Source organism: Parasteatoda tepidariorum, chromosome 3 (genome assembly GCF_043381705.1).
Source record: "Parasteatoda tepidariorum isolate YZ-2023 chromosome 3, CAS_Ptep_4.0, whole genome shotgun sequence".
Taxonomy (NCBI): Eukaryota; Metazoa; Arthropoda; class Arachnida; order Araneae; family Theridiidae; genus Parasteatoda; species Parasteatoda tepidariorum.
In genome coordinates, this window is record NC_092206.1 from 55969910 (window position 1) to 55978614 (window position 8705).

Consider the following 8705-nt stretch of genomic DNA (forward strand, 5'->3'; position numbering starts at 1 on the left):
ATATATATATATATATATATATTGAATTAAATGTGTTAAAAATATATTCATTTCTTTGGGACAAAGTCTGTATTATTGTGATTATCATTTTTTTTAAACAAGTTTCATATTAAGATTATATCTGCACATTGATGTTAATTTCTGACAATTTTGGCTCATTTAGAGAACAAATAGGACATAGAAGGAACTGTAGTCAACGAAAAAAAGTGACATTGATATTGACACACTGCTTATTCTGCATTTAAGAAAATTAATTCTTTTCGATGATAACAGTTAATATTCAGTTTAATATTGAAATATATGAAATCAAAGCATTCTTGGTTTTGCGAAGCAAACCAAGCAAGAATTGCGAAGCAATTCTCCGGGGGTTGGCGAGCGTCAGCGAGCAGGGGGCGGAGCCCTCTAGTTCTTTAAAAAACAATAATTTAAAAAATAATATAAGTATTAAAATTGTCGATTAAGTACACTATAAAGTAAGAAGTTCTCTGAAAAACTGTTTTGTACTATCTCTCTGAATTTGATTTCAAGCAATCCAAGAAATTGCGCAAATCGTACTTTTTTTTTTCTTTAAGTTAAAAGCAAATTGAGCTTTCATACATAATTTAAAGGTTGTGAATGAATACAAAACTCTTAAAATGGGAAAAGTTTACACCATACATTAACTATTTTCTCTTCCAAAAGCACCAACGTTGGTGAACCTATGATATCGTTTAGAAATTGTTTACACTTGAATACAAGTTGGCAAGGGTGTGCTGTTGCTGTTGTGTTCAGCACTTCCGCGCATTTACTGAAACAAAAGTTCCGCGTTAAAATATGCATGCATGGTTTTAGTTCTGTAATAAGGATGCATTTATATTTTAGTTTTAAGACTCTTTAAACTGTTTTAAATAATTTTATAGCGTATAATTTCTATCCGCTTCGGTTCTAATAAGCCTAGTTTGGATTAGTCTACATTTTCTGTGTACTGCGCGTATGTTTGATTTACAAACTAATTTTATTCCAAGAATTAGTGTATATAGGTATCCTAAATTAATGATTCTTACTTTATATTGTTTCGTAAAAACAACTTTACTTTTCATTATTGGTATCATATCTTATTGTACTTATAAAAATTTAATAACTTTACTCATTCTTATCTGTATTTTGTCTTATTGTACTTATAAAGATTTAATAAGTTTACTCATTCTTATGTGTGTCTTATTTTATTGTGATTATAAAGATTTCTGTTATTGAATATCAAAAGTAGTGTCATCGTTCGGTAAAAAGCTGTCTATAGGGTACACAAAATGCGCAATTTATTATTTTTAAAAAAAAAGCATTTTTCTTTTCCTACTTTGAAATTGAGGAAAGTAAATAGGTAAATTCAAAAAGTTAAAATAAACCGTGAACAGTTAAGAATCAAACTTTATTAAATATGTAACATGTCACAGATTCTAAAGTAAAAGGTTCTGTTTCATTCAGCTTTCAACATATCCTTCAAAATAATTCTAGATGCAAATTTGTTTCTATTTTTAGCAAGGCGTAAGTAGAAGTTTCAGTAAGAATTCTGAAGTTTTGCTTTTAAAACATTTCATTCCTATGGTTTGTATCAAATGTTCTTGATGTACGAGCTTTTAAAAATATTATCACTTTTGCTTTTTCTCCTTAGATGCAATTTCAGAATTATTCAAAAGGTTAAAGTGCATTAAAATAGCTAAGAATCAAATAAATTAGAAGCTGTAATTTTGCCTCAAACACTAAAATAAATATGTTCTATTTCCCTCATAGTCTTCAACAGACTTCACGATAAGTCCAGAGGTAACGTAAGCAGAGGTTTTTTAACGTATTGTTTTGGTAATAAATCTGAAATTTTGTTTCTTAACTATCGTTATTTCTTCGGGTTTTCTTAATTCTCAAGCTTTAAAAGGGATTTTTTTTCTAATTTATTTGCAGGAAAAGTATGCATTAAGTTAATATGCACTCAGAACAACTAAGTTCTTCTTGTAACACTCCGCAAGCAAACTAAACCGATTAATTTACCTCATAGCCTTTATGACAAATCCCGAGGCAAGTTTATTTTCAATTTTAATAAATCTTTTCAACGTTAAATCATAAGTTTTGTTTTTTAAGTATATTTCTTCACCATCTCTCAATTCTCAAGCAGTTAAAGAAACCAATTTCTTTCTTCTATAATTGCAGAAAAAGTATGTAATAAGTCAATGTGCACTAAAAACAGTTAAGAATCAAAGTTCTTTTAATTTGTGGCACTCCACAAACACCAAAATAAATATGATTGATTTACCTCGTTACTTTCAATAGACATTATACCAAATCAAGAGCAAGTTCAAATAAATTTTAACACATCTTTTCAACGATAAATCATAAGTTTCGTTTTTTCCGTTCTTCTTCAGTATCTCCCAATTCTCAAGCTGTTAAGGAAAATATTATTATTTTTTTACTTTAATTGCAGAAGAAGTATGCAATAAGTTAATGTGCACCCAAAACAGCTAAGAATCAAGCTTCTTTTAATTTGCAACATGCCGCAAGCACTAAAGCAAATGGGTTCCATTTCACTCATAGCTTTCAACAGAGAAATACGTGACAAATCCAGACGCAAATTCGTTCCAGTTTTTAACAAAATATCACGATAATAGATTTGAAATTTCGCTTTTACCTGATTCATTTCTTCGGGTACTCTAGATGCACAAGCTATTAAGGAAACTAATAATGTTCCATTGATAGAAACTGTAAGAACAGCCTCGATAATTGCAACTTTTCCTGGTAAGAATTCACTTTCGTCTAAAACTACTACTAAAGCTGTGAACAGACCAGTAAAAAAATTTAACATTATTAGGAAGATAGGGATTTTGATGCAGTTGTTTAAAGCTTCGCAGCAATTAACTATCGATTGGTATTTTTGAATGTTCTCATACATGCTACCATGAAGGGGACATTCTTGCATGATTTTACCTTGATATTTCAACGCCCGGCTCAGATCGTAGGTAATGAGAGAAAATATCAGCTGGCATATTGAAGGAATTAAATACCTCCCGGTAAAATACATTGTCATGAATATAAACACTAACGCACGTTCGAAATATTTGTTTAAAAGAATATCTTTCCTCCCTAAAAGCCAGAAGGCAACGTAATCTCTTCGTTTTGGATGCGCTAAAGTCATTTCGATACTCATAGGTACAGCAAACCAAATTGGTGTCAATGTAGTAAAAACAACCAAAATATTGATCGCGAAGCTGTCCTTTATCTTAAAGATTCGTTTTATTTCCGACAGTTTTATTAAGAATTTATAAAAATGCCTGGATGTGATTCGCATATGGTGCCAAGCTGCTATAGATAGCGTAGCGCAGAATAGCCCAACCACATTCACTTTCCTAGACAGAGTATTTACATCATTTGGCAATTGAGAAATCATTGTGTAGATATATACTACGTGCATGCACACACTGTTAAAAGTAAATAATTCCTTGAAATAGTTCCAAACATTCAAAACATTCGATCGTTTATAGGCAAAGTTCCAATCGAATCCAATTAATGGCAAAACAGTAATCATAATATTTTTATTTCTCAATGACAAAGCACGATTAATGGAGTGGTTTGTGGAAGTAAAAACTAAATTTTCCTTGATATTAAAACGCTGCATGGCTTCAAAGATAAATGAAATTAGAAAGCTATCCACTCTAGACTATTTTATACATTATTCTTGCGCAGCAATAAAAATCTGCCTACTATTTAAGTTATTTTTTGCGATTTGAGACTGTTTTAAATCAATAACCTATTTAATTGATTCATTAACATGAAAGAAATGACTGATGGGATTACCAGCGTAACTCAAATGTATTTTCTGCATTACTTGATTGCATTAGTTAATGCACATAATCGATAATAACTTTTTTCTATTATTTTGTTTTTCAATCTGTGCATTAACGTTTTTGAGCTTGTTCTTTTTTACTTAAGTTTTTTTGCAAGTAGGAAGAAAAAAACAGTTTGAGGTGCCGTAATTAAAAGTAGAGCTTTAAAAGTATTTTTCCTGTAAATTATCGTGATAGTTTAGAGAGTGAGAAAACGGGCAAATATTTTAAGTATTTAAAACGATATTAAAATTATTTGCTACCATAGTGATTGCAGGGAAAACATAGACCGAAAGTAAACAAATAGGTTACCATAATGTTGATCAGGTTTTCCGCTTTCAGGAGTTTTCTCTGCATATTTTACTTTTGTAGAATTTTACTAAAAACGGATAACAATTTAAAATCATTTCTTTCTCTGCTTTCTTAAAATGTGCTTTCTGACTCAATTTCACAGGACTGTTTCATTCTCCATCGTTGTATGATTTAGCAGAACGAACAAATCACAATAAAAATTGTAACAAATATTCGCTGCCTGCGTAGCGTCAAGCTAAACATGGGATTGTAGTTGTTGTTGACGTATGCCTGTTTTTCAGGCAGAGGGCATGCGATTGTTATTGTTTTCCAGTGGCGCCATCTATGGCCAAAAATTTGACTTCTGCCACGCCATACGTCGCACCCGCTTATAGGGTGGACCCATTCATACATCCATTCATTCATCCACAGATCGTAATGTTGACCTGAATCAGAGAACGATCGATCTCCAATCCAGTATCCCCAGATGTACTGATTTGTTACTCGACAGATTTAACGTGCATCAATCACTTTACTACACGGGGAGTCTTCGGCCGGCGGGGTTCGAACCAACGAACTCTCGGACATGGGCCCAACACCCTACCGACCAGGTTATCCCGTCCCAAATATGGGATTGCCGCCTCCTAGCGACGTATTTATGTTCTATTTACATCTAATTTATCTTTCCGTTAAACGAACAGCCGTTAATGAAAACTGCTTTCTTTTTTACTGTTCCTTGTTCTTTTTTCCCCGCCATTGGAAATAAAAAAATATTAACAATTTGCGTCGTTTTCATTATCAACTTTGATGGCACTGATCAAAGTGAGTCAGAACTGAACCTAACCATCTTGAATAAATTTTGCAGACTTATAACAATTATGAAATTAACGTATCGAACATTAAAAAAAGCGTTTTTACGTGGAACGAAAGATATTTTGAAACGTAGTTTTAACCTAGAATTCAGAATATGCTGATTATGCAAAATAATAACTACTAAATTAATAAATTTAATAGAAATCCGCATAAATTCCCATTTATTGACATGAGATACGGGAATGAAAAGAATTAGACTTCAAGGATCTTTTAATTTTCTGAGATTAAATAAGTGTTTCTGTTTTTCTGTATTTAAAGAGAAGTGCAAAATTTAAAAATTTTTATTTTCTAAAAAAACATAACCAGATATCATTTATAAAATTTTATAAAATAACATGGAATGAGACATCAATTAAAATATCACAGATAAATATTTTATTATGCAAATGATCATACTTTATTTATTTTACAAGTTTACATAAAATTTTAGCATAAATTAAAGACATAAGGATGTAAAGAACCAGATCAAAAATACGTCTAGATTCACATTACATGCATTTTATAAATTTATACGTTTCATGATAAAAACCATACCATGTTAACAAGCAGTTAATAGCTTCTTTATTGCATGTTTGTTAAGAATAATTCTTAATTGAATTTTTGTCTCTATATAAATGGGAAAAAATTGTACTGCTGTTTTTTCGTGAACTAATTTGAAGAAATATTTTTTAGATATTATTTTTCTTTAAAAAAAATTATCAAGTTTGTCTTAACTCAATATGTAAAAACCGAATTTTAAATGACTACCCCTAAATATTTTCTATAAATTAGAATTATATTTCACAAAGAAGAAAAAAAAGTAGCATTTTCCACGTTAACTATGGTTATATGTTGTAATTCAAAGAAAAATTTTGTTTTTAGACATTTGTGTGGCCTATAGATTCCTAACGAGCATCAAACATTCTCAAAATTAAGTCTTCATTCACTGGAAAATTTAATGCTTATTCACTGGTAAGAACTGTTCCTTCACTTCGTTATCTTACTACTTATTATTTAAACCACCAAAAGCTTAAAACAATATTATGTAAGTTATCTAAAAAAAATTTTACATAATTTGCATTTAATAACAAATATGTCGACACCATCATTTAGCTAAACTTACAAATGTTGAAATTTTTATGATTTTTTTTAAAGGCAAGCTAAGCTTAAGTGTTCCTTTACTGGTTACTTTACCCTATAAGATGTTGAGAAATTTGCAATGTTGTGAGAGATGCTTAAAAATGTTCACTACGTATTTTTATTAATATTTATGAAATATGTATTCAAGAAATTGATAAATATTTTATTCCAAATCTATTCATGAGCATGTATATTATTGAAATTGTATCACATATTGAGAAAAAACACTGAAAAATAATAAATGAGAAACAACTTAATTTGATGTTTCTCAAATTATAACGTTTCATTTTGATTTTGGTGATAATTTTCAAAATCCACGCGAAAAGAAGTACTGCATTTGGGATTTTACCTAAAAATTAATAAAATCTGTATAATTCGTAGGCTTATATAAATAATCTTTTATAGAAACTAGAGCTCCTAAGTCTAGGAGCCCTAATTGAAACTTCTTGAATAATACATATGTATAAATAAACATAGCTTTTAATTTGGCAATAAATAGAGATGGGTACCTAATTTGTGCAAAAGCTGCTGTTAATTTTAAAACCTATTACTTTATAAATGCTTTAAAATAGATAAACAAAATTTCCACTCATAATTGTTTACATTTAAGATCCCATCTTCTATAAATTTCAGTTCGATCGTTAAGGGCCACTTTGGATAACTTTCTTGTTATTTAAAATGTGAGATTTTTGAAAAAAAATTTATTATTTTGGCTTCAATCAAATTTTTATGTTTTACGTTGTATTATACACTATGTGGAAGAAAGTGACGGGACAACTGTAAAGTTTGATGGAAGAGGATTGATGGTATGGGCCTGTTTCTCCTGGTATGGGGCTGGTCCACTGGTGAAGGTTGATGGTATGATGAATGCCGATGGATACTGTGATATTCTCGACAATCATATCCTTCCTACCTTGCGGGCAACGGACGGTATGGATGATTGCTTGCATCAAGACGACAACGCAAGATCCCATGTTGCAAGGAGGACTCTTGATTGGTATGTGAACAACAACGTTAAACGCAAGGAGAGGCCGGCGCAGAGCCCTGATCTTAACNTGACTCTTACTCGAACCTTGTTCATTGAAATCCATAGTCTGACAAAAAATAACCATAATATTTTAAATATATAGACAACCACAATCCATGCGTTATGATCCCTTTAATTTAATCAGAAGAATGATAAAGTGGCCTCCTTATTGACGTTATTTTTATTTTTGCGAGTTTTTAGTTAAGTCAGGGAACTAAATATGCGAATAAAAAACTTTACCAATTGTATTACTCAAAGATAATTTTAAATAAAATAACTATTTTTGTAAATAAATATTACACTGGCATAAAAAAATAAGTTATTTATTGGTTACAAGGATAAAAATATACTTGAGGGTGCCCCTTGGCGAAATTGGCGACTTATGTTTGGCGCCATTCCTGCTTGCGCGGAACACTGTGGTACCAGGAATTGCTGCCAAAATATAATGATATTTCAGTAAAACATTGGAAAATTTGAACAAAACATCAGCCAAAACTTTATAAAATTGCAATTAGCCCGATATGAGCAAAATTAATAAATCCAATAAAATGCATTTTGAATCGATGCAAAAATTAATGGAGTAAGCACCGAAAGAGAAGGGGAAAAAAACTCACTTCTTCGTTAAGCTTGAATATTCTCAGATTTAAGTGCACCGAATTCTTTAATAGCAGTTAGATACTGCCTAAATTTATCATACTGCCCACATACCTTCGATCTCATTGACCAGAAGCAAAAGTAACCTTACCAACCGGTTTCCAAAATAGAACTAACGGACCTCTGAAATTATTAAAAGTAACGCTAAAATCTAAACCAATCAGAATCACGATTGGGTTTCAACATCGCCCAGCTAGGCGATCAACCGCGATCACAATTTGGCGAGAATCAAGGGGCACCCTCAAATATAGTCTACCCGTTACAAGGACCATGAAGCAAAGTTCGCCAACACACAGGAATCAAGTGAGATGCTAGTTACATAGATCACCGACTAGTGATAATGCTCATAGTTTCATCAGGTACAACAAAATCGTCCTCATTAACGATAACAATACATATTGAATAGCGTAAGATCATTTCATAATAACTATAATTATCAAGTACTATAATATCGCGTTAGATATCGATAGCAAATCATCAAAAAGATTATAATGCGAATGTGTACAGCGATAATCATTGAATATGTTAATATTGTGAGTGCTAATAAATTTTGTTACTTGTTGAGCAGCCTGACGCAAGGCAATCCAACTATTTTCTGAGAAATCTTTTTTGTTTCATTTAATTTTTATGCTCTTAAAAAATAAAGGAAATAAAAAAAAGTTGTTGGAGGGTATATATTTTTGGGCGACTTTTTGCTTGCGCTCGACTAACCGAAAAGTATCTCATTTTTATTTGAATAACGAAAGGATTGACCAACGTAAGAATAATACAATCGGAAAAATAGTTAAATTGGAAAATTAGTGTGATATATTTAAAGATTGTTATTTTTTGACAATACATCGTGATATTAAAATACGTATACTTATCGGTTATACGGACCAATGTTCTCGTTGGCT